Source organism: Anabrus simplex, chromosome 1 (genome assembly GCF_040414725.1).
Source record: "Anabrus simplex isolate iqAnaSimp1 chromosome 1, ASM4041472v1, whole genome shotgun sequence".
NCBI lineage: Eukaryota > Metazoa > Arthropoda > Insecta > Orthoptera > Tettigoniidae > Anabrus > Anabrus simplex.
The window spans coordinates 957,353,423-957,380,051 of record NC_090265.1 but is presented as its reverse complement, the minus strand read 5'-3'; the positions used below and the strand labels follow the sequence as shown (position 1 = coordinate 957,380,051).

Sequence of the window (26,629 nt, the reverse complement as noted above, 5' to 3'; positions counted from 1 at the left end):
ATCCTGGAAGTGGTTTTCAGTGGTTTCCCACTTCTCCTTCAGACAAATGCTGAGATGGTACCTAACTTAAGGCCACGGCCGCTTCCTTCCCTCTTCCTTGTCTATCACTTCCAATCATCCCATCCCCCACAAGGCCCCTGTTCAGCATAGCAGCTGAGGTCACCTGGGCGAGGTACTGGTCATCCTCCCCAGTTGTACCCCCGACCCAGAGTCTAAAGCTCCAGGACACTGCCTTGAGGCGGTAGAGGTACGATCCCTCGCTGAGTCCGAGGGAAAAACCAACCCTCGAGGGTAAGTAGATTAAGAAGAACAAGATAACAATTCATATACTTTAAAGTACGTTTCCATACAACTTGCGCGTGTGTTGTAGAGGTAGAATAAGTAATTCGCAAGGTCGCGATCAAACTACAACTACGACAGTACTAACACTTAACAAGTTAAGTGGTAGTCGAAACGATAGTATGCTGAGAATTTTAATATCTGAGTACGATTTTAGACTAACTTCGCTGCATTTCTCCATTATTTACTGAAAATATGACCTGTTAGAAGGGGATATCGAAAAATAACTGTTTATGCTCGAAAATAGATGTCCCACATCTGTTGGGCGTTTCCTCCAATTTCTATGGCTTTGAATCGGTACTACAATTGTTAGGTTTTCCTCATGCTAGAGATTTGTTTTCGTGCTTCTGACACTTTTGTTAACCGAGGGAATCAGGTAACTGTTTTACAAACTCAACTATTCTAAGAAAAATTCAAAATTATGAACTTTCTTGCTCTAATATATAACTTAAAGTGGCTATTTCTTTCCTGGTGTTTCCCCCCTGTGGGTGGGGGCTCTTAGCTTGGGAGCGTTAGTTGGTGACCATGGGGCCCTTATCTGAGTCCTGGCATTGCTTCCACTTACTTCTGCCAGGTTCCTTATTTTCATCTATCCTATCCGACCTCCGTTAGTCATGTTCTTTACTGACCCCGACGGTATTAGGTATCGAGGCGTACAGAGCCTCTCATTTTCACGCCTTTAGTGACCCTTGTCTTTCTTTGACTGATACCTTTATTTTTTGAATTGTCTGACACATTCCATTTTTTCTCTTTGCTTGGTGTTAATATAGGATGTTTGCCCATTCGTATTTCCTCTTAAAACAATAATCGCCACCCTCATCTAGCCTGGTGCAGCCCTTGTTAGGCAGACCCTCCGGCGAGGGTGGGTGTCATCTGCCGTGCATAGGAAAACTGCGTGTTTGTAGTGGAAGATAGTCTTGTATGTGGTGTGTGAGTTGCAGGGTTGTTGGGGACAGCACAAATACCCATTTTCCGGATCAATGGAATGAACCATTTTAGGTTAAAATCTCCGACCCGGCCGGGAATTGAACCCCGAACTCAGAGAGTTCTAAACCGAAGAGCACTACGCTGATCATTCAGCCAAGGATCCGGTCAACTTTTTTAGTGACCAACATGAACTATTTTTAAATCATTAATCATGAATGGACGACACATTGGGGACGAAGTCTTGTAAGACTGAAAATTTGAGACTAAGGACTGAATATTGTGCTAAAGAAACGAATCGTTTATTTGAATTCTTTGCTATAAATTATAGGAAATTATCTTAAGTATGTTTATTTCAGGCTCTTTACTACATCTGAAAGTACAGCTCCCAAGATGAATGGTCAGCGTACTGGCGTAGGGCCTGGGGTTCGTTTCAATATACATACATCTTCACCTACACCCAAGACGTAACATTACTAACCACCACAGAAGCACGCAATAGATAGTGCATCTTCCCACATAGGGCTGGCGTCAGGAAGGGCATCCAGCATTCGTTAAACTGGGATTAATCTACATTAGGGTTGATCCCAGATAGCCTAACTGGGATAAAGCCCAGAAAAACAGAAGCAGCTCTTAAGTATATCTGAAACGTGATCCACATGGAATGATTATAAATGTGTCAAAAACTGAAGACAAAATGTATCATAAGGTTCCAGGCTAATAACCATTCGCATATGTACGCATTTCAACACTTATGATATTACAGGCCGAGAAGACCCTTCAAGGGGCTTCCACTATTCGTAACATCGGTACTTGATGGGGTAGAAAGGTTAGCTCTACCTCAGACCGCCATTGCCCCCAGGAATTAGCCTAGTACTCATTTTTGGTGTATACTAAGTGAACCTCAGAGTCATGTGCACTCCGGAAGTGGAAATCTCGTTTCTTACATTTTTCGACTTCCTGACGGGGAATCGAACCCACGCCCTACCGGGTGAACCGAGCGCGTCTTTACCGTCTCGGCCAGGCAGCCCCTCATTAATACAACATACTAATGTCTGTACTTGTACGACACTAATAAACGGCCCAAGAAAAACATTTAGACAAGGATAATTTGGTCAGGATATAGGCCCTAAACAATTAAATTAGGCCCCGGCCGCTTCCTTCCCACTCCTAGGCCTTCTCTATCCCATCGTCGCCATAAGACCTATCTGTGTCGGTGCGACATAAAGCAAATAGCAAAAAAAAAAAAAAAAAAAAAACAATTGAATGATAGTGGTAAACCTATTTTAAAAAATTAAAAACAAACGAATCTCACCAAAATTATAATTTTCAGTAATTTTTTTTCAGTTAATTTATTAATTATATTCATAGAGAAACATTTAAAGACTGCACAGTGTTACAGGTTAAGTCAAATTGTTCTATTTTCTAAATTCTTAATTTCACAGTAGTGTTTGATTTAGTCCGACTCCTTGGCTGAATGGTAAGCCTTCGTTTCAGAGGATCCCAGGTTCAATTCCCGGCTGGGACGAGGGTTTTAATCACGTCTCATTAATTCTTCTGGCTCTGGGACGGGGTATTTGTGTTTGTCCCAACACTTTCCTCTTCATATTCAGACATTAAACCACACTGTCAACCACCACAGAAACACGCAATAGTGATTACATCCCTCAACATAGGATTGGCATCAGGAAGGACATCCGATCACAAAACAAGACCAAATCCTCATGTACAACACAGTTCGTACCCACGACGCGACAGAAGTGGGGAAAGAGTGCTAGAAGAAGAAGACAGTAGTGTTGATTTAATGGGCTGAATTTTTGAAAAACCGTATTTCTGTTACATTTGTCAAGTTCATTTGGAGGGGGGGGGGGCGGGGTTTGAACTCCCCTAACTGTGTAGCTCATGAGAAGTTGGCCCTGTTTTATGGCCGCATGCTGAACATTAAAGGCTCTGAGACTGACCGCATTCCAGCACCGGTATGGAGTAGTGTAGTAGCCATAGGGAGATGGTACGGTCTTCAAAGCATTATGACACGACTGGCGCGTGTCTGCTCCGCCTAGAGCTGCAGTTGGGACTCAGGAGATTATTACTTCGGCAACCGATACCCAAACTACCAACGAGTTCGGTTTTTCGCTCTGCGCTAAAGAGAACAGATTGCGACAGCCCGGAGGTAGAAGCAACAGGAAGACAGTGATATACAGGACTGCTTAAAGCTGGCGTTTCACTTGCGGCTGAAGGAGGATTGCAAGAGTAACTGCGGCGGCGACGACACCCTGGGGCGCGGCTTGATTGCATCGTGAGCCGTGAAACATTCAGACTCTGCGAGCAGCGAACAGGGGTGTACAGATATGTGTACAGATAATCAGAGCTACTTGAAGGTGAGCCGTGAAACATTCAGACTCTGCGAGCAGCGAACAGGGGTGTTCAGATAATCAGCGCTACTTGTTCGTGAAACGTGAAACATTCAGTCTCTGCGAGCAGCGAACAGGGGTGTGCAGATAATCAGCGCTACTTGTACGTGAGCTGTTAAACATTCCAACACAGCGAGCAGCGAACAGGGGTGTACAGGTAATCAGCGATACTTGTACGTGAAACGTGAAACATTCAGTCTCTGCGAGCAGCGAACTGGGGTATACAGGTAATCAGCGCTACTTGTACGTGAGCCGTTAAACATTCCGACTCTACGAGCAGCGAACAGGGGTGTACAGATATTCAGCGCCACTTGTACGAGAGCCGTTAAACATTCAAACTCTGCGAGCAGCGAACAGGGGTGTACAGATATTCAGCGCCACTTGTACGAGAGCCGTTAAACATTCAAACTCTGCGAGCAGCGAACAGGGGTGTACAGATATTCAGCACTACTTGTACGTGAGCCGTTAAACATTCAGACTCTGCGAGCAGTGAACAGGGGTGTACAGGTAATCAGCGCTACTTGCACTGAGCCGTGGAACATTCAGACTCTGTGAGCAGCGAACAGGGGTATACAGGTAATCAGCGCTACTTGTACGTGAGCCGTTAAACATTCCGACTCTACGAGCAGCGAACAGGGGTGTACAGATATTCAGCGCCACTTGTACGAGAGCCGTTAAACATTCAAACTCTGCGAGCAGCGAACAGGGGTGTACAGATATTCAGCACTACTTGTACGTGAGCCGTTAAACATTCAGACTCTGCGAGCAGTGAACAGGGGTGTACAGGTAATCAGCGCTACTTGTACGTGAGCCGTTAAACATTCCGACACTGCGAGCAGCGAACAGGGGTGTACAGGTAATCAGCGCTACTTGTATGTGAGCCGTTAAACATTCAGACTCTGCGAGCAGTGAACAGGGGTGTACAGATATTCAGCGCTACTTGTACGTGAGCCGTTAAACATTCCCACACTGCGAGCAGCGAACAGGGGTGTACAGGTAATCAGCACTACTTGTACGTGAACCGTTAAACATTCCCACACTGCGAGCAGCGAACAGGGGTGTACAAATAGCCAGAGCTACTTGTACATGAGCCGTGAAACATCCAGACTCTGCGAGCAGCGAACAGGGGTATACAGATAATCAGCCCTACTTGTACGTGAGCCGTGAAACATTCAAACTCTGCGAGCAACGAACAGGGGTGTACAAATAGCCAGCGCTACTTGTACATGAGCCGTGAAACATTCAAACTCTGCGAGCAAGGAACAGAGGCTTACAGATAATCAGCGCTCCTTGTACGTAAGCCGTGAAACATTCCGACACCCAGCGAACAGGGGTGTACAAATAGCCAGCGCTACTTGTACATGAGCCGTGAAACATTCAAACTCTGCGAGCAACGAACAGGGGTGTACAAATAGCCAGCGCTACGTGTACGTGAGCTGTGAAACATTCCGACACCCAGTGAACAGGGGTGTACAAATAGCCAGCGTTACTTGTACACGAGCCGTGAAACATCCAGACTCTGCGAGCAGCGAACAGGAGTGTACCAGATAATTAGTTCTACTTGTACGTGAGCCGAGAACCATTCAGAGACAGCGAGCAGTGACCAGCAGTGTGCAGACAGTTACCACTAATTTTACGTGGGCGGTGATATATTCCGAAACTTCGAGTAGTAAACAGGGGTATACAAATAGCGCTACTTGTACGCGACCCGTAAAGCATTCATAGACTGGAAACTTCAAGCACGAACAGTTAGCTCTACTTTTATACGAGCCGTGAAAAATCAGAGAGCTGAACATAGTGATGTACAAATAATTGGCAGTATTTTGCGCGTGAGCCATGAAACATAACATTTTTGCGATACCTTCAGGGACAGAAAAATGTCTGCGCTTCTTGTGTATGAGCTGTAAAACATTCAGGATCTGTGAACAGGAAGCAGAGGTATACAAACAGTCAGCACAAGTTCTATATGGGCCGTGAAATTTTATTCTTTGGGAGCAGGAAACAGGGATATACAAGCAATCATTAATCATTTATATTTCCAGTGTTTAATGTCCTTTCAATTGCTGTCGGTTTTAAGAGTCAACGGAGTGTAAAATTCTCTTGTAAAAGGTTGTTCTCAAATATGACACTAAATCTACTAACAGACGCTCAAGCAATTAAGTATTCCTAAATGCAAACCATCCTACCTTGAATCGGAACCACCATTTTACAAAACAAAAGGCTACCCGATGTAGGAAATGTAAAATCAGTCAGCATTGCAACTAAAAGAGCTGAGAAACGTTTAAAAAGTTCAAAGTGATTGAATCTTCACTGATAATGGAGTTTCCACTAGGACTGCAGTAATCTGAAAGTTAAATCAGTAGTTGACTGGTGTAATACAGTTGTGACTATTCAGGTTATGTTAAGTTCCCTGTTGCCTGTACGGTACATCAGTGTGTAGTGATGTTCAGTGAGATTGAGTATGGAATACCCCAGTATTGGACATGTAGCTTTCTTCAACCACACACACCTTTGAGAAGGACGTGATCGTGGTCAATTTGTTAGGTAAAAATGAGTGACTTATTCTCAGTCAGTAATTAAGGAACCAAGGCAGCCTCAGTCGCGGCTTATTTACAGAAGGGTAGCTAATTCCTTTCTAATAATAATAATAATATTAATAATAATAAAATTATTGATGCTTTCACTGTCTATACTAACAGACATGATAATCTTTCGAGTTTGCGTTGCGTGAAAGGAGTAATGTGTGGGAATCATTGACGTTTCAGAACTGCTCTAGTCATGATCCGGCTCCCTTGCCGAATGATCAGCGTATTGGCCTTCGGTTCAGAGGTGGGTTCGATGCCCACTCGGGCCGGGGATTTTAGCCATGTTTAGTTAATTTCTCCAGCTCGGGGGCTGGGTTTTTGTGATCATCTTAAAATGGACTTTCATTTAAATACAACACCCAACTCTACAAACCACTGCCGAGATACGAAATAGTGAATAGTGGCGTCAGGAAGGACAACTGGCCGTAAAACTAGGCTTAATCAACATTAGTAGGCTTATATACCCCAGATAACTGCGATGACGACGAAAATATGAAGAAGAGAAGAACAGTCGTAGTTGTAGTCGGACGTGGATCATTCACGAATGTAAATGATACCCATGATTCACACGACGAAAACTCGAAAGATTATCATGTCTAAAGGTGATGTTATTGCATTCATATCCCACTACTACCTTTACTGTTTAGAGAAACGCCGAGGTATCAAACTTTTATCCCACAGGAGCACTTGTACCTGCCAATAAATCTACCGGTATGAGGCTGTCGTGTTTGAACACCTTCAAATACCAGTGGACAGAGTCGGCATCGAACCCTGCAAGCTGGGATCATAAAGACAGCGTTCTACTATCTGAGCTAAGCAATCAATCAATCAATCAATCAATCTGTCAGTCAGTCAGGCAGGCAGTCCAATCGGTCACCACTGATCTGCTTTTAGGTCTGTCGCCTAGGTGGCATATTCTTTATCAGTTGTTTACCTAGTTTTGTCTTAAATTAATTTCATAAATTAATTAATTCAAAGATGTTCAAAATCTACCTAACATATCCCTTGTTAAATAATGCCAATCCCTATTTCCTCTTCATATAGTCTAAATGAATATTTGGCCCATTTTGTCCTCTCGAATTCCAAAGTTATCTTCATATTATTACCATTCCTACTTTTAAAAACTCTATTCAACGCTTATTCGTCTACTAACGCCATTCCACTCCGTCACACCGGCAAATTTCCTCTCTATTCCGCCTTTAGCCAACAACGCACTGTCTACCCATCCGAAGGCTGACTACACTCAGCGTTGCTTAACTGCAGAGATCTAGTGACATTCGGTATTTTAACATTCTAACATCGTTACATTGTTGGTAAATACGATACGTACCTTCCAGAAATTAATGGAACTGGAGAAATCATTTGTAGGATGATAGGAAGTGTAACAATAATCAACTTCTCGTGTCACTTGTGTTCCCAAGGTAGACTATACTCTGTTCTACACTTACCGAGAATCGAGCCCAGGCCAATCGGGATGGAAACTATTATACTTACTTACCACCCACAATTAATAGAAATAGAAATAAACACTATAGAACAAACAAGCTTCAGCAGTACCAAGGATTTTTCCCCTTTCTCAGTCGCGCTCCGACGATGACAAACATTAAGGAAGAAGCTGCGTCGCTGTGCGTGGGAAGTCGTCTCCACCTCCCACGGGTGAGATATCTGATCCTCGTTTATGACTCGCCCACATTCGCCACCACTCGGCTCCAGGCGATCAAGATGATCAACACGTGTGCTAATGCTAGTCCTAAGTCAATAAATCAGAACCTGCATGAGAATGGAACGACACAAACCTAACGCTAAGTTCTACGTAAATAGTTGTTTTTCTTTGTAATTTCAGAATTGCTGTCTCAACTTCATATTTATTTGAGACTAGCTGACCCAGCCCGCCTTCGCACGGGTGGCTTTACATATTGAATATCTCCGCAAATACTACGTTTCGTGCCTCTCCATCTGAGCCCAACACAAACAAATTTTCTTTGGAAGTAACACACGACGGGCCACGGAGAGTTGACCATGAGGAAAACATTCAACGCTCAGGTCTAGACATGTAACGTTTAGACTTTAGCCCAGTGCTTTATTAATAGTCATACTAAAACATACTTTTACTGGAAATTGGAGCCTTTTAAGCTCAAATGGTAGGCGAGTATCATTGGTATTCGAGGGATCAAAACAGTTTCACAGGCTCCACAGCCAGTTAGGATCGCACACTCAAGTAGAATTACCCTAATCTTTTTACGATTTTATTAGCAAGCTTGTACCATTGCACAATTTTAGTGTGTGTAGGTTGTGTAGTAATATTATAGGGGAAGATCTTCAGGACTTTTCAATCGTGAAATTATCAATGTTTCGCCGCAGTGTGGCAGCGTGCAAATAGGACTGATAGACTACACTTCTTTACATCGCACCGGGACAGATAGGTATTATGACAACGATGGGATAGGAATGGGGAGTAAGCGGTCGTGGCCTTAATTAAGGCACAGGTACATTTACCCGTTGTGAAAGTAGGAAACCATTTTCAGTGCTGCCGACAGTGAGGTTCGAACCCACTGTCTCCCGGATGCAAGCTCACAGCTGTGCGCTCGGTGATTGATACACCTTCCCAAGACGCTTGTAGCTAGTTCGTCGTTAAGAAAATGAACCTGAACTACCCAATTGAAAGTGATCACTCGCCACACTGAGGGGGTGGGGTGGTCCACCTAAAGGGGAGCACCGTCTCTCTAACCCTACTGTATAGGGCAATACACTTATAGTGAACTAGGGGAGATTCAATATGTGCATAAAAATTCAGTTTCCAGGGGGGAACCATAAATTAATTTCACCGATTGCTTCTAGCACACTGGATCGAAACATCGGAAGAAGGCCTGAAGAGTTTGAATATGTTAATACTCGCAGTCGGTAGTTAACTTAATGTTTTGCGTGTAAAATTTATTCCTGGGTACTAGAGTGAAAACAGAACGAACTAAACCTATTGTTATTGTTTTACTCACGGTGAAGTGAAGACTTCTGCGGATTCTGTTTACAGAGCACCAAGGTAAAGCATGAACCTATATTATATTCTTCGAAGCGATCCAGTGTACCGCACTTCATATCAGAACGAGAAGCACAAGTTACAAATCGCTGAGAGTTAATCATCTTCCGGTCTCAATTGTTCCCTGACGTACAAACTCTCGCTGTTTCCGCGAATGTGCTTGCTTCATTAATGAGGGTTCTGGAACAGTTGAATGCTACTAATACTTGATAAAACATCACTTCCTTTCAGTGCAACTTCCTAACTAAATCATACCGAAAGAAAAAAACTATATATTGGCTGCCATGAGACTCTGCAATTACCTTTTCCCAAGTTAATTCATTTTCAATTTGCACTACCCCTGAATATCAGTTTCGTGTATTTCTACGTCCTAATAATAATAATAATAATAATAATAATAATAATAATAATAATAATAATAATAATAATTAAACATCAACAGTAGAGACATTGAGAAAATAGAACGCGGATACTGAGGAAAATATTCGGACCCAAGTTTGAAGATGGGATTCTGATGCGAAAAAGCTCGGAGGAACTCTATTCATTGACTGAGCGATTCACTTCACTTGCACGCAAAAGACGTATGAAATTCTACGGGCATTTAGCACGAATGGATGACTCACGACTGACCAAGAAAATATTTTTCGTTATCAATGGAACACGACAAACCAAAGTGCGCTGGCTAGTAGACACCCAGAAGGATCTCGCAGAAGTCGACATTGACCCACTGGAAACCACAAGGACTTCATATAGACAAAAGATCAACACCCACAAGTTTGCGCCCATGAAACCGACGGCAAGAAATTTGAAATTCAAAAACGCGTGGACATAAGAAAGACGACAGGCCCATAGTGAAAGGATGAGAAAGTTTTGAGAAGATAAGAAGAATAAGATCAATAATACCAATGCTAAATAATGGTTCTACGTGCTCCTTAGAGGGCCAAACGCATGTATATAATAATAATAATAATAATAATAATAATAATAATAATAATAATAATAATAATAATAATATACATATTTGAATAGTACATGCATCTTCATTATAAACTGTTATACCTTTCACCGTTCAACTGCAAACCTCTGCAAATTAACTATGCGTCTCTGCAGTTTTTATTTGCAACTAGCCCCGTGGCCTCGTTTAGCTGTACTCCTCTTATGTTTAAATAATTAAAAACCGAGTCTAACCATCGTCGCCTTAGTATCACTGTGATTCTTTTATCCTCCATGGTCCATTATTCTCCAAGTTAAAATATCTTTCTCCATCTGCCTCACATCACCATCGCATTCGGGAGATAGAGGGTTCGATCTCCAAAGTCGGCAGCCCTGTAGATGGTTTTCTGTGGATTCCCATTTTCACACTGGGCTGTGTCTTAATTAAAGTCACTCCTAGCCCTTTCCTATCCCATCGTCGCCATAAGACTTGTCTGTGTCGATGCGACGTAAACCAAATTGTATTGGAAATCAAATCTCCTCAATCCGATTACCCTCTTGTCAGTATTTCCACCTGTTTCGACCAGCCGCCATTCTCGCTACCACTTTCATATCCGTTATTGAACTCAGCGATCTTTCGCTGTTGTAAAACAAAGTGATCTGAAAATAAACCTATGTGAAGATAATTTCGACTCAGAACTCACTTCTTTCTATCAGAGTACCACTGATCACAACTACGAGCTCACTGCATCAGCCTTGATTCCAGTGTTGATTAATGATGGTAATATTAACGTTTATTCCTATTAGGATTTTCGGAGAGGCCGAAGTGCCGGAATTTTGTTATTTTACGGAGTTATTTTACTTGCCGGTAAATCTACCACAACGAGGCTGGCGTATTTGAACACCTTAATCCAGGATAGAACCTCCTCAGAAGGCGAGCGCGTCTATCATCTGAGCGAGTCGATCTGGCAATAATTCATTAAGGTTCCGTTCTAACTGCTCACGACCTTTCCTGACACCAGGATGTCAACGTTTCATCCCATAGGAGTTCTATAAAATGCAAAGAGCTAAGGTTAAGAAATTGTCACTTTTAAACATTCTCAAATACCATTGACCTCAGCCAGGATCGAACCCACTATCTTCGGAGGAGAAAGCCAAAGATTAACTGACTGTGCAACTGAGGTCAGCAAAATTAGGAAAATTACAGTCAATATTGGAGAGGAAGGTTGGACCGAAAGGAATCAAACCCAACGGGCTGTGTCGGGGCATGATTGCAAGGTTTATGGTGTACAATTCATCTGTCTTAAAGAAATGGAGCCTATGGAATTATATATGACCTAGATATCAGAAGACGCGGTAGAAATATTGAGCTGTACGTCCCACTGCCCGCATGCCTCCAGTTTATTGCGCTTCTGGTACTCTGTGGTACGTTCTGCTGCAGACGTCTTGGACTTACTTGATTCCTCAGATTTGTCTCTATCTTTCTGAATGTAGTTTCTGACTTTTGTAGATCGAATATATTAGAAACTTAATTTTACTAATTTAGCAAGATTTTGAACTTTTTCAACTGACCTGGTCACGAATTTATGGAAGTCATGGAGACCAAGGGTAGAGAGTGTGATAAAGTTCTACGAGACAAATTTAACGATACAACTTGGCAACATTCTAACACCATAGTGCTGCGAGCTATACTAATTTCATTGCATCGCGATAACCTCGATTTCAATATGGAATGGCGGACGTCCCCACCATTCGCCAAGATGTCACAAATTACTGAAACTTATTTCATAGCATATTTCTATACTTCACCTTTCTAACCGTGTATTCATTCTTTCGATATCATTTACAGTTGCAAAGATATAAAGCCAAACTTCATATTATATACCCGTGTGACACTCGAAATTCTACGACTACGAAATTCTACGAAGCAAAACGAAAGACCTACTCTGTGTCAAAACCTAGGCTGACTGCGTACGAGTTTTCTTATGTGCCCATTTTTATCTATGGTAATGAGACTTCCGCACTGATAAAACAAGTTGAAAGTTAAATTCAAAAGGCTGAAATGAGATATCTCAGGATCGTTATGGGATAAGAGAAGAACACCACGATAAGGTCATCATTAAACGTTCTCCGTTGCGATAGTTTTGACTTGTACAAAAGATAGCCGCAGCGAGATGTCCTAGACAAGCAATGGAGATAAGGATAGAAGGAATATGGACTCGAGTATCATGATGATGATAATAATAATAATAATAGCTTTACGTCCCACTAGCTACTTTTAATGTTTTCGAAGGCTCAGAAGTGCCGCACTTTCGTGGCGGTAAATCAACCGACATGAGGCTGACGTATTTGAGCACCTTCAAATACCACCGGACTAAAACGGGATCGAACAAGTCAGGAAGCCAGCAGAAGAAGAGGAAGAAGAATGACGATCTGGCGTGGTAATGTAGAGGTCTCCTCAACAGAAAGAGAGATGTTGTTCACAAATGCAGGCAGTGAAACAAGGTAACGAGTGGATAGCGTGAAAATCTCTTTTCAACTCTTCTACACTACAAGGTGGAAGAGAAACGGACTAACAAGGAACATTCAAGGAGTACCTGACTGATAATGCTATTAAATCAAATACGATTGAATGTTCAGCTTTAATTAATGGTTATTGTGCTAAATTTAGCTGCCCATAGCGGTAATTATGCATGTTAATGAGCCGTGGCAAATACTGGTATAGGCTAATAATGAATACGGCAAGAAACTCAGCTATAAACTAATTTCTTCTTAAAAATGGCTTTCACGGCCGCAGATCTGACGATCGTGGTTAGGCCGTGTGCATTTGCAGAGTTTCGCGCAGACGTGCCATTCGGGCTGGTTCTATTCCTAATTTCTTCTTCTTTCACCGCTTTTCCCACACCTGATGGGTCGCGGGTGCAAACTGTGTTGCACATGGGGGATTTGGCCCTGTTTTACGGCCGGTTGCCCTTCCTGATGCCAACCCTATATGGAGAGATGTAATCACTATTGCGTGGTTTCGTGGTGGTTGGTAATGTGGTGTGTTGTGTTGTCTGAATATTAAGAGGGAAGTGTTGGGACAACCAGAATAATTAATCAACCGCGATTAAAATCCACGACCCGGCCGGGAATCGAACCCGTGACCCTCTGAACCGAAGGCCTCAACACTGACCATTCAGCCAAGCAGTAGTACTATAAATGATTATTTTAATAATTTTAGCTCTCCTTACATATACTTAAACATGTTTGGGAGTATTGATGTAGAAATCTGTTAAACACAAATGTAAATAGAAAGGATAAAAGTGATGCATTTGTACCGTTGGGAGTTGACTAACTCGAATTTTCAGTGTCCCAGATAATTTGTTAAGAGCATCACGGGTATCACGTTCAACTAAAAATGTAACTCTTTTCTAGACATGATTAATCATGTTATTGCATATAAGGTCCCTGAACTGATTATAGATATGCTCATGAAGGTTGATGAGAGAGTTACGTCCCTGGAGGTCAACATCAATGTTTAGGGGCCGATGACCTTCGCTGTTAGGCCCCTTAAAACAACAAGCATCATCATCATCAACATCAATGTTGTCGCCTTCAATTCGCTCACGAAAACATTTGGCGAACTTTTTCTTGAGGAAAAAAAGTATAGCATACATCCAAAGACTGAACAAAGTAAGTTGCACCAAGTGGAATGGTTATTACCTGTGTTTATCCGAAATTATGCTCCATGGATAAATGGTTAGCTATCACTGGTTAATTTCGCTGACGCGGGGGCTGGGTGTATGTGTCGTCTTCATCATCATTCCATCCCCATCACGTCGCGCAGGTCGCCTACGGTTGTCAGATCAAAAGACCTGCACCCGGCGAGCCGAACTTGTCCTCGGACACTCCCGGCACTAAACGCCATACGCCATTTCATTTCATCCGGAATTATGAACTTGCGTTTCTGACGTCTAATAGATCATTTATGCGCATTTAGAAAAGATTATATAAATACCCGCCAAGCACTTCGTGAATGTTCCTCGTAAGTAACAACCTGTGTTATGGTAATATCTGCAGTAGTATGTGTGTTACAGGAATTATTTTCTCGTAAGATTGCTATAGATACCCTGGGTTAAAACATGAATAATAATAATAATAATAATAATAATAATAATAATAATAATAATAATAATAATAATAATAATAATAATAATAATTGCTGAATAGAGTAGAAACATCACTTGACATGCAACTGGGTGAGTATCAAGCTGGATTTTGGAAAGGTAAATCTTGTTCAGAACAAATATTTAACTTAAAATCCATGACTCGCCATAGGATATTGAATTCAAAAGACATTGTTGTGACTTTTGTAGATTTTAAAAAGGTTTAGAGTGAAAACTAAATTGGCAAACCTAATACGTGAAACCCTTACTGACACAATTTCAAAGGTGAAATTTATGGGTGAGATATCCAAACCTGTTAAGATAAATACAGAGGTACGGGAAGGTGACGGCCTTTCACCCCTTCTATTCAACTGTGTTCTAGAGAAAATTGTAAGAATTTGGAACGTAAAGCTTAAAGAGCATAACATTTTGCCGGTAACTTTGGGAAGAAAAAACAAAGGCATTGAAATAAATTGCCTAGCATTTGCAGACAATTTCGCTATATTGTCAGAAAACCTAACAAGTTCAACAACGCAAATCAATCTCTTTGAAGAAATAGCCAACAAGACCTGGTTTGAGAATCTCCGTAGGAAAAGCAAAATTTATTACAAACATCAAGAATGCTCCAAAATTTTTGGCAACAGATATTGGTCCAGTGGAAAGAGTAACAAAATTCAAATATCTGGGACAAATAATTCAAGAAAATGGTTTAGACAAATCTGCAGAAGAAGAAAGGGTACACAAGATGGAAATAGCATATGGTATCACAAAGAATTTTTATAACAAAAAGTGTCTATCTAAAAATCTCAAAATAAGTCTCTACACTACAATGGTGAAACCGGAATGCTTATATGCAAGTAAATACCTGGTACTAAACTATAGGTTAGATAAACTTGAGGTACTAGAAAGGAGAATCATAAGAAAAATCGTATCTTCAGAGCTGCCAACAGTGGGGGTCGAACCTACTATCTCCCGATTACGGGATACTGGCTGCACTTAAGCGACTGCAGCTATCTAGCTCGGTATAATTACATTCAGAACGCACTTGATAATCATTATAATCCATGAAAAGTAAGCAAATTTTCAGTTTTACGTGATTGTTGATAACCGTGAACATATGCCATCCAGTTTTACGTGGAATCCGAACCACAGGAATGTGATACTTTATTTCAAAAATTTCACATACATTGGTTGATATTGGGACCGCGGCTACATTCCGAAAGGCCACTGATGAAGCTACTCAGCTATCACGCCGCGTTTTGTAATCCTCCCACTCAATCATGCCTTCCCAGTACCTTTAGGGAGCTCAGCTGTGCGAGTGCCTGGGGCGCAAATACGAATGGATTTCAGACAGAGACAGACAATCCTCGCAGTCCCGTGCAAGTATACTGCGCACATTTTAATATATACGCAAAATATGGAAATCGTTAAAGTGTGAAACAAAAGAGTAACCTTGCATCTTGTGTATCGAAGATCTAAAACAAAAAAACAAAAAAAAAAATGAAACGACTTTTCCCTTTGCGAAAATCGAATGATCTACCTGTCGTATGGCTTTTAGTTTATGGAGTGTCCGAGGACATGTTCGGCACGCCTGGCGCAGGTCTTCGTATTTGCGCGTCTGGATGTGGGATGATAATGAGGTAGAGAGGTTGAAACCCGGTGTCGGTACGCAGCCATCTCTTGTAGAATAACACCAAGAGGTCTGCTTAAAGCTTTACGTCCTCATCCGACGGACGAACCACTATGAACAGCGTCATTTGCCCTCACTCTATATGAACACCGTGCAGAGGTTTAAAATCGAATCCAGGCTTTTGGCACGCAATCTAGTGATTAGAAATTGCCTACACCACCACCTCTCCTACTCTGCCGGCCAACAATCTGATGGTGGAAATGTTTTCAACCAATGGGACTCGAACCGGCTAAGCACTTCGTCTATCCAGTTTTCGGATAATAATAATAATAATAATAATAATAATAATAATAATAATATATTAGATAATAATAACGTAAGGTGCTTATACCACCTTAAATTTCAATAGAATTTATGCTGCCTCTCGTTAGTGTTTTTGTCCTTTCAAGGGATTATTTAACAGGATATAGAAACTAATGATAGGGTTCTAATCTATTCAAGCAGTGTTACATACAAACTCACGAAGCGCAATTCGATGTGGAGCCCTTGAATACAGGCCGAATGAACCACACTATGCAGCTGGTCTGAAAAAGCACAGACAGATACGTAGAATGTCTGTACTGATGTTATAAATAGATAGTTGAGTTTGTACATGGGAGTATTTTTTTCTTAATTTCATAAATTATTTCGCCATTAGAATGCTTATTTGTCCGCCTCTGTGGTGTAGTGGTTATTGTGACTAGCTGCCACCCCCGGAGGCCCGGGTTCGATTCCCGACTCTGCCACGAAATTTGAAAAGTGGTACGAGGGCTGGAACGGGGTCCACTCAGCCTCGAGAGGTCAAATGAGTAGAGGTGGGTTCGATTCCCACCTCAGCCATCCTGGAAGTGGTTTACCGTGGTTTCCCGCTTCTCCTCCAGGCAAATGCCGGGATGGTACCTAAATTAAGGCCATGGCCGCTTCCTTCCCTCTTCCCTGTCTATCCCTTCCAATCTTCCCATCCCCCCACAAGGCCCCTGCTCAGCATAGCAGGTGAGGCCACCTGGGCGAGGTACTGGTCATTCTCCCCAGTTGTATCCTCCAACTCAATGTCTGACGCTCCAGGACACTACCCTTGAGGTGGTAGAGGCGGGATCCCTCGCTGAGTCCGAGGGAAAAACGAACCATGGAGGGTAAAACAGATTAAGAAAGAAAAAAGAAAGAAAGAAAGAAAGAAAGAAAGAAAGAAAGCTTATTTGCTTTTTTCTTCCGTATCATCTAATTATTCTACCTTATCCGGTGAGCAGAAAGTTTTTAAAACGTGGAGTGAGTATGAAAAAGAGCATACGTCAAGTACCCTTAAAAGTGAATAACTGCTTGAAAACTCCGTTAGTCATATTGAAAATGGAGTGCGCCAAGAGTACTTAGAATTCATCTTTCTTCAAAACAGTTCGTGTGCAATTTATTCCAAACTAACACTTTTCCTAGAAAAAAAATATTTTCTGCGTTTTGTCGCGTGCTTTATCCGACATACAACAAAATAACGGTCCTATCAAACAAGGAGCATACATACCCGATTGATTAAATTTCCTATAAAATATGCATGTGCATTTTCTGCATAATTCTAATGGTTTGCCGGAAATTGCACTTGTATGTGTTAGGAAGCGTCGCAGAGTGTTCGCATGTCGAACGCGATATAGCTGGGTGGTTTATGGTAGTAGTCGTTATTTGTGTCCATTGGAGGTGCAGGTCCAGCAATCGCTATGCCTTTCCACTTTATGGCAGAAGACTTTTTAAGGGCTGAGGCGGAGCCAATGAAATAAAGTGTGGACCAAAGGAGACGAGATGCTCGACTATGTGGTATGTTTCGAGCTATCAGTGGAGAGATTGCATGGAATGACATTAGTAGACGAATAATCGGACGAGTTGGCCGTGCGGTTAGAGTCACGCTGCTGTGAGTTTGCATCCGGGAGAAAATGGGTTCGAATCCCGCTGTCGGTAGCCCTGAAAATGGTTTTCCGTGGTTTCTCATTTTCACACCAGGCAAATGCTGGGGCTGTACCTTAATTAAGGCCAAGGCTGCTTCCTTCCTACTCCTAGATCTTCCCCATCCCATCGTCGCCATAAGACCTATCCGTGTCGGTGCGACGTAAAGCACATAGAAAAAAAGTAGACGATTAAGCTTGAGTGGAGCTTTTTAAAGTAGGAAAGATTATAATATGAAGTTAAAGTTGGAATTTAAGAGAAACTGGAGCAAATATTCATTTACTGGACGAGGAATGAGGGATTTGAATAAATTATGAAGGAAAATGTTCTATAAATTTCCAAGTGTATTGAAAACGTTTAAAACAACGCTAGGTAAACAACTGATAGCGAATCTGGCACGTGGACGACAGCCTTAAATGCAGATGATTGATTGATTGATTGATTGATTGATTGATTGATTGATTGATTGATTGATTGATTGATTGATTGATTGATTGATTGATTGATTGATTGATTGATTGATTGATTGATTGATTGATTGATTGATTGATTGATTGATTGATTGATTGATTGATTGATTGATTGATTGATTGATTGATTGATTTGTTTGTTAGAAGTCCGCATTATGGAACAAATTATGTTTCCTGGCTAAGTGCTTGGACATATCGCACTAGCTGATGTAGAGGACAAGCAGAGAGACGAAACGTGATAAAAAGGTTGGTCAACTGTAATTATTGGACTGCTCTCTATTGTTACCAAACCAAACCAAACCTCACCCCATGGTATTGCAGCCCTTGAAGGGCCTTGGTCTTCCAAGCGACTGCTGCTCAGCCCGAAGGCCTGCAGATTACGAGGTATCGTGTGGTCAGCACGACGAATCTTCTCAGCCGTTATTCTTGGCTTTCTAGACCGGAGCCACCATCTCACCGTCAGATGGCTCCTCAATTCTAATCACGTAGGCTGAGTGGACCTAGAACCGGCCCTCAGGTTCAGGTAAAAATCCCTGACCTGGCCGGGAATCGAACCCGGGGCCTCCGGGTAAGAGGCAAGCACGTTGCCTCTACACCACGGGGCCAGAATCTATTGTTACCAGCAGAGTTCAAATCTAATTCAGAGTTCAATATGGGTGGAACCATAGGTAAAAAGAGGATGTGTAGATACACAATCTGTTGATATCAGATTGTTCCAATTAAGGACTAATATCGAAGTAGTTTTTTATCTTTTAAAAGTATAATGTTATAGATTTATTTCCTAGTTCGGAGAGAGAGAGAGAGAGAGAGAGAGAGAGAGAGAGAGAGAGAGCCAGAGAGCCCCATGCACTTCACACGGTCTCCGGTTTTGACTGGGATATGTTCAGGGACAAATAATTTGGGCCAAAAAAAAAAAAAGGATAACCAGAAACGTAATAATAATTTGTATAAAGAGAAGAGCTAATACATTCAAAATAATTTGTGGCAGTGAAATCGTGAGCTTCAGAAACAGTTTACGCACTGGTTTTTGCTGGTTGGCTCTGCTCGAACGCGTTGCACAAAGCACTGCTGTAGTCTGACTAATCAACTAATTATTCTAAATGAGAAATATTTCAAACTCGGTACAGGGTGACCGCCGTAGCTCAGGTGGAAAGACGTCGGCCTTCCAACTTAGCTCGTGTTTGGCTGCTGACCTCGGACATGTTGTTAGTAGTGTAGTTCTCCATCATAAAACAAAATAAAACACAATGTTACTCAAATAAATATTCAATTACTTGCATAAGTGCAGGGCCTCCGTGGCTCAGGCGGCAGTACGTCGGCCTCTCACGCTGAGTTCCGTGGTTCAAATCCCGGTTACTCCATGCGAGATTTGTGCTGGACAAAGCTGCGGCAGGACAAGTTTTTCTCCGGGCACTCCAGTTTTCTCTGTTATCTTTCATTCCAACAACACTCTCCAATATCATTTCATCTGTCAGTCATTAATCATTGCCCCAGAGGAGTGCGACAGACTGGCACAATTCCTATCCTCGCCGCTAGATGGTGGCTTCATTCATTCCATTCCTGACCCGGTCGAATGAGTGGAAACAGGCTGTGGATTTTGATTATTTTTTTAATTGTGTAAGTAAAAAAAGGAGCTCATCATAGGATAAACAACTGTATGAATTAGTTTCCACTCAACTTTAAAAATTTAGTAAAAGAACATAACCAAAACCGGGTACGTAATGTTCTTAGAGTCCTTCTTGCAGTATATCTTTGTTTGAAATCGCTAGGACAGATGAAAAGGAGTAACGTGATCAGAATTTACACTCTATGCGCACACATTTTCGTTTATCAATAGAACACGGGCTATTACCATGCCCTACATAGCCTAACGGAAATTTGATGTTCAACTGAATAGTTTCTCTTAATGAAGTCGGTGAATTGCAAATTGAGACCGTCGTCATAAATCCAGAGCATGTTCACTTAAGTGCTGATTTCCTAACTTATGTAAAATCATTCCTTACCTGCTTCAAACTGCAGTGTGGAGCAGCGTCCTACAGGGCATTCCTCAGCGCTCCTGAAACAAACGAGTCACATAGCATCATATGGTTTATTTTAGGATAAAATTCGTGTGTACTCTATAACAGGTTATGATGAGGGAAAGAATCGAACAGAGGAGCTCGTAAACATAACCCTTAAGATATTAATATTTAAACATTAAAATACTGACAGATGCAAACAATGGCAGGAGTGTACTCGGAATTAGGAGACTAAAGCTTAGGAGTGAACTCTATGGATGAAAGTGTACGCATAAATCAGCTTCGGTGCTGGGGCTATGTGAAGTGAATGGAGGAGGGTAGGCGTTGGAGAATAATGGACTGTTTCGGAGGGTAGGTAGCGAAAGACCAAGACGACGATGGTCAGACTCAGTTTAAGAGGTACAGAACTAAACGAGGTCACAGAACTAGTTACAAATAGAGGATTGTGGCGGTGGTTAGTAAACCCACAGTCTTGCAGACTGAACGCTAAATGACATAACAGTTTATAATGAAGTATGTATGTAATATTGTATATGGAGTGTACGGAACGTTTATATAAATGGTACAATAAAATAAAGATACAAGTCAGTTATTAATAAATCAAGTTGTAGGCATATACGTGAAATTGGGAATGTACACACGATTGTCAAAGAAAGCTTGTAGTTCTTGTAGATTTTGATATTTTGATCATAGACACGAGTTTTTTAGTTTTACAGGGAATCCGAACCAGAGGGATGTGACTTTTCATTTCAAAATCCCACATCATTCGTCCGTGGTTGGTAAGAATCACTTCGCTAACACGATTGTCAATCAAACCCTTAACAGGGAAATTAAATTCCAAAACTATGTAGACGAGACGGGAAAAGGTGTACTCAGTTCGTCCAGATTTACTTGGGTTCGAATTCTACAAAATCCTCGGCCCAGCGCTGACACATGCCAATCTCAAAGTAGATTTTCCCAGTTTATGTACAATCCGAGTAAATGCTGGTACCTATATTTCCTTTTCTAGAAAGATAATCGTTCTCCCAATCTTAGCCCTAACACTGTCTAACTCGCGAAACGTACAATAGTGGAAGTTTTTTGTTTACAATTGGCTTTACGTCGCACCGACACAGATAGGTCTTTTGGCGACAATGGAATGTGAGAGGGCTGGTAGTGGAAAGGAATCGGCCGTGGTCTTAATTAAGGTACATCCCCAGCATTTGCCTAGGAAACCAGGGCCGCTGACAGCGGGGTTCGAACCCACTATCTCCGTAATGCAAGCTCAAAGCTGTGCGCCCCTAACCGCACGACCAACTCGCTCGGTAGAACGGAAGTTCATCGTCATAAGCAGTACCATAAGATAGGCTGCCATACAGATTTCAGTCAGAAAAAAATACGTGGAATTCATTGCAATAATGTACTTAGTTTTTAAATAAACTTGATCATAAGCGTACACGTGAAACTAAAGGTGATTATAGAAATAAACCTTCCTAAATGGCCGGTCATGCAATTGAATATGCTGGCCTCGTTTCCATTTATTTAAGGGTAGAAGTACACCTTTATGAGTCTAAAAATTTTATATTTTATATTTCAATTTTCTTTACAGAATATACTTTCCTCTTTGATAAACAAAAAATATTTCCACTAGTCAAAGAGATATGTTTATAAATGCCCATATACAGTGTTCCACATGCTATGTCCCGTTTTGTCATAAATTTGTTGTTCATTTTATGTCAGTTTCATTTTTATGCCTGAATTTCATCATAATTTAAGTCCGACCCGTTGGCTGAACGGTCAACGTACTGGCCTTCGGTTCAGAGGGTCCCGGGTTCGATTCCCGGCCGGGTCTGGGATTTTAACCTTAATTGGTTAATTCCAATGCTACGGGGGCTGGGTGTAAGTATTGTCTTCATCATTTCATCCTCATAACGACGCGCAGGTCACCTATGGGAGTCAAGTAGAAAGACCTGCACCTGGCGAGCCGAATCCGTCCTGCGATATCCCGGCACTAAAAGCCATACGACATTATTATCATAATTTAAAAGCCATTGATATATGCATGAAATTGCTGTGTGTGATTTATGAGTTGGAGGAATGTAGAGAGTAGCATAGATTCCAAGTCACCGAGCTCAAGGAATATTAACCATTTAAGATTAAAATCCCCTACCCGGTTGGAAAGCGAACTCGGGGCAGTCTGAACCAAAGCCCACTACGCTGATCATTCAGCTACAGAGTTGCACTATTTCAAGAATGAAAAAAGGTATGTTTAAGTAGCTGAGCTGCAGAAGTGTCAATTTTTACCAAATTTTAGCAAACGAAGGGTGTGCCTCCCTTTCTCGGACAACACAATGTTAGTGCTGACCATAGCAGTCACTCTCAACCACCTAAAATGAAACAGCTTCATTACAAATTAGCCTAGTTCACATAACTATGGATATCAGCGCAAGTATATCTGTAAGCAGTACAGGAAGTCTTGCTGTCTTCTCACACTAAAACAAAGCCACCCAACTCACTGTAGCTTGTGTACCCGGCGGCAAGTTGTGGCTTTGCCCGCCAGCGCACAGCCACTCAGCCCCGAGCAACAAACCTACCACTGCCAAAATAATGTTAAGGTTCTTAATCAGCCATCAAGGGTGGATGTGCATACAGTCACTGAAATTCAGTACGCAGAAATCAGAACCAGTAGACATTCCCCTACAATTATAACTACGTAGTCATACAACAGGGGGAAATATTATTTAAATAGCTGAGTGGCTGAGACAGGAAAAACGCTGGTCTTCTGTGCCCAGCTGGCGGGTTCGATCTGGCGCAGTCGGGTGGTATTTGAAGGGGAGCCTCACGTCGGTAGATTTACCGGCACGTAAAAGAACTCCTGCGGTACAAAATCCCGGAACTTCAAAGCCTCAGTAAACCGTATAAGTAGTTAGTGAGACATAAAAGCAACATTATTATTATTTTCCGGTTCGTTTTGGCCTACTGGGGACCACGGGGTTCATGTTAACTCTAGAATTTTCCTGACCCAGTACACTTTCATTTTATGGCTGTCTGCCTGCTTCCTCCCATTCGTCCACTGAAATGGAGTATGGCTTTTTTTAAATTGGTAGTAGTAGTAGTTTAAATATTAACTATCCATTGTATGGTAATGAATTTACTGGAATCCCAATATTGTACCCGTCCAAATGGTACCTTATGGAAATAAATGGAGATTTGGTTTAATTTGCGGAAATTTCATGCATACGCACGGACCAGTTATCAGCTGATAACCAGCCCGCCCCGTTGAGAGCAATGTGAGCCGGAACTGGGTCGAGCGGTCAAGGACACATGAGCTACGTCACAGCGGTGTACTCGTCATGCAAGAGAAGTTTAGAGAAGGGGCGACAGATTTCTGGAATGATCCATACTCTCGCAAAAGGGGACAATACAGACGTGTACTCATCCATGCTTTAATGAACTGAATTGTCCAACTTCATTTCTTCTCAGTTTCCTTTTCAAGGTCACCCTGTCATGGCTCATCCAGTTTCAATTTAAATCTCAAGTGGGGTGCAAGAACGGAAGCCCTTCCTACCACCCTATGGAGGTCCTAGGGAAAATTCCGCCCGAGATTCAAACCCGAGACACTTATGTTGGGATTCGAGTGGCCGAACTACTCCACCAAATCACCTGCATTCTCATTTCATCTCTCACTGAAGTAGATGAACAAGAACAACAAGAATAAAACTGCCTAGCAAAGGTGCTAAATGTGTGCTCAGGCTTCCCAAAAGGGGGTTCCGATTCCCCGTCACAAAGTCGAAATAATTAGAAACAATGTCTTTTTCCCCTTGCTAGTGGTTTAATATCGAACTAACTAACGCATCGATTTTTTCGGCTCCACAAGGATGGGAAAGAACTAGGAATGAATAAACCGTGGCCTTAAATGAGGTACAGCCCTAGCATTTGCGTGGTGTGAAAATGGCACACGACGGGAAACAATCTTCAGGCTGCCGACGATAGGATTCGCACTCACCAACTCTGAATGCAAGCTTACAGCTACGCGACCCTAACCGCGTGGCATACGAGTGCGTACGTCAAGGCAAAATTCCGGACCCCTGGAGGAAATCAATGATCAAAATGCTGTACCTACAAGAGAAAAGTGAACTGTAATGTTCCGAACTCTTACAGATGAATCTAATCAAAAAGCACGCAATTCAAGATTTTCACCAGGATGCTGACCGAAAAACTGACAGCTCTATTAGACAATTAATTACCAGAGGAACAATTTGGTTTCCTCAGGGGAAGATCAACGCTGCATGCCATACAGTGTCTACGAGACATTATTCAAGATGCGCTGCGAATCTCCAAAGGGAAGATATTCATAGTTTTCATAGATTAAATAAAAGCGTTTGACAAACTAAATAGACGCCTACTAACAGAAAAGCTGGTTTCACTAATTGGACAAATCACTGCATGGTTAGATTAATCAAAGATATACTACATAGAAATCAAACTGAATAGATGACAACATATGTAAATCCAGAGCAATAGAGCAGATAATCGGAGTCCCCAAGGGGACCCATTAAGTCCCTTACTTTTCAACGTAGCGACAGCCGATGTAATAAACGCCACAGTCTCAAAGTGATAATGGTAATCTACGTATATGACATGGCTGTAGCATGGAAGATCTGGAAGAATGCCTAGAAAATATACTAATTCGGGTTAACAAAAACGGCCTTCAATTAAATCTTAGAAAGACAGTGACGATGATCTTTAGGAAGGGAGGAATATTGACAAATGTTGATCAACTCTATCTACACGAGAATCTCCTCTGCAATGTTAATCACTTTAAATATCTTGGACTTACCTTCAAAGCACAAGGCAATATATTCGCCCGTCATATAAAGGATAAGGCAGTGCTATTAAAGCAATACAAGACATAAACAAATTACGCAATTTATCTATCAGGTCAGCGATGAAACTGTTTAAAATAAATATCACCCATATTTTGACCTAATCTGGACAGATCTGAATAAAAGTAATTTAAAAGATTTAAAACGAGTAAAATCAATCTTTCTTAAAAAATATTTTATGCATGTCAAAATATAAGTCAGTCTCGCCTAGCTTACGAACTAGCAGGTGAATACTTATTCATAGAGGACCTAAGAATAGAACACCAACTTCAGTCTACTAGGTCATGAACACCACTACTCCTAGAGCTACATGGAGAGAAGAAAGACATTCCACTGGATTTCTACATCACAACAGCCATAACCAACGCAGATTGGAAAGTACCTTGGTATGAGATACTGTACCCGGATGAGAGGGGCCCTAGTTATCATGATTTCTTGATTATAATATAAATGCAGATATATGGGAATATTAAATTATGTGCAGTGTCAGTTTGGTGTGGATATGAGAATTTCGACATAGCCAGACGTGGTCACGACAATCCGTCGCCACAGTTAAGCCTGTCATTATGGGGAGAATATTTCTCAGTCAGAAAGTTAAGAGGATTAAATCTAGAGCCCACAACAACAGAAGTAATGACTATAAGGAAGTGAAAGAGCATTTATTTCTGAACAAGGGCGAGGCCAGGTGAATCACCGATACGGAGAAAATGACGAACTAGGCTTTCCAACGCCTCGAGGCATTTGTGTTGTCAAGTTGCAAGGAAGATATTTTAAACTAATCGTTGCGGTGTTGACCAATGGCAAAATTTATCAGAGGCACGCAGATGAACCAACGTAAGAGAAACTCAGAGTGAACTCCAGTTAGCTTCTCCGATAACAATAATTAAATTATTCCAACCACAGAATTGATTATAGGGGATTTTTGTGATATCATTCCCATGTTGATTAATTGTAATTGTAATAAATGAAAGTAAAGAATTCTTGGAAATGACCCACGCTATCTCGCCATTGGTCAAGATGATCACGCCATCAGGGACGCCGACTTAGCGCGAAAAGTGGAGGACAGGAATCAAGTGATATCTCCGTGATCACCGAACGATATGAATTCAGAATACGACACGTGGATGTGTGTCGCCAATTTATTAAGTGGGATAAATTAAGAGATCCAAATCCACCTGCATATGCCGATTTAGGATAATCAACCCCCCTCCCTATGAGATGACCACGGATGACCCCGGCGGGAAACCATATCGTCCATAAATAACCAGCAATGGGACCTCACATCACCAGTTGTTACCAGTCACCCG

General features: G+C 41.8%; 1 protein-coding gene across 2 annotated transcripts in view; it reads right to left on the bottom strand.

The window, feature by feature from the left end:
* The window catches only part of GluClalpha (glycine receptor alpha 1), a 670,611-nt gene that overhangs the window by 446,410 nt on the left and 197,572 nt on the right, over positions 1 to 26,629 (bottom strand). For both annotated transcript variants that reach the window (XM_067136739.2, XM_067136737.2), the window contains exon 2: positions 20,443 to 20,495. The gene's annotated coding sequence lies outside the window, so the exon portion shown is untranslated. The remainder of the gene's footprint in view (positions 1 to 20,442; positions 20,496 to 26,629) is intronic.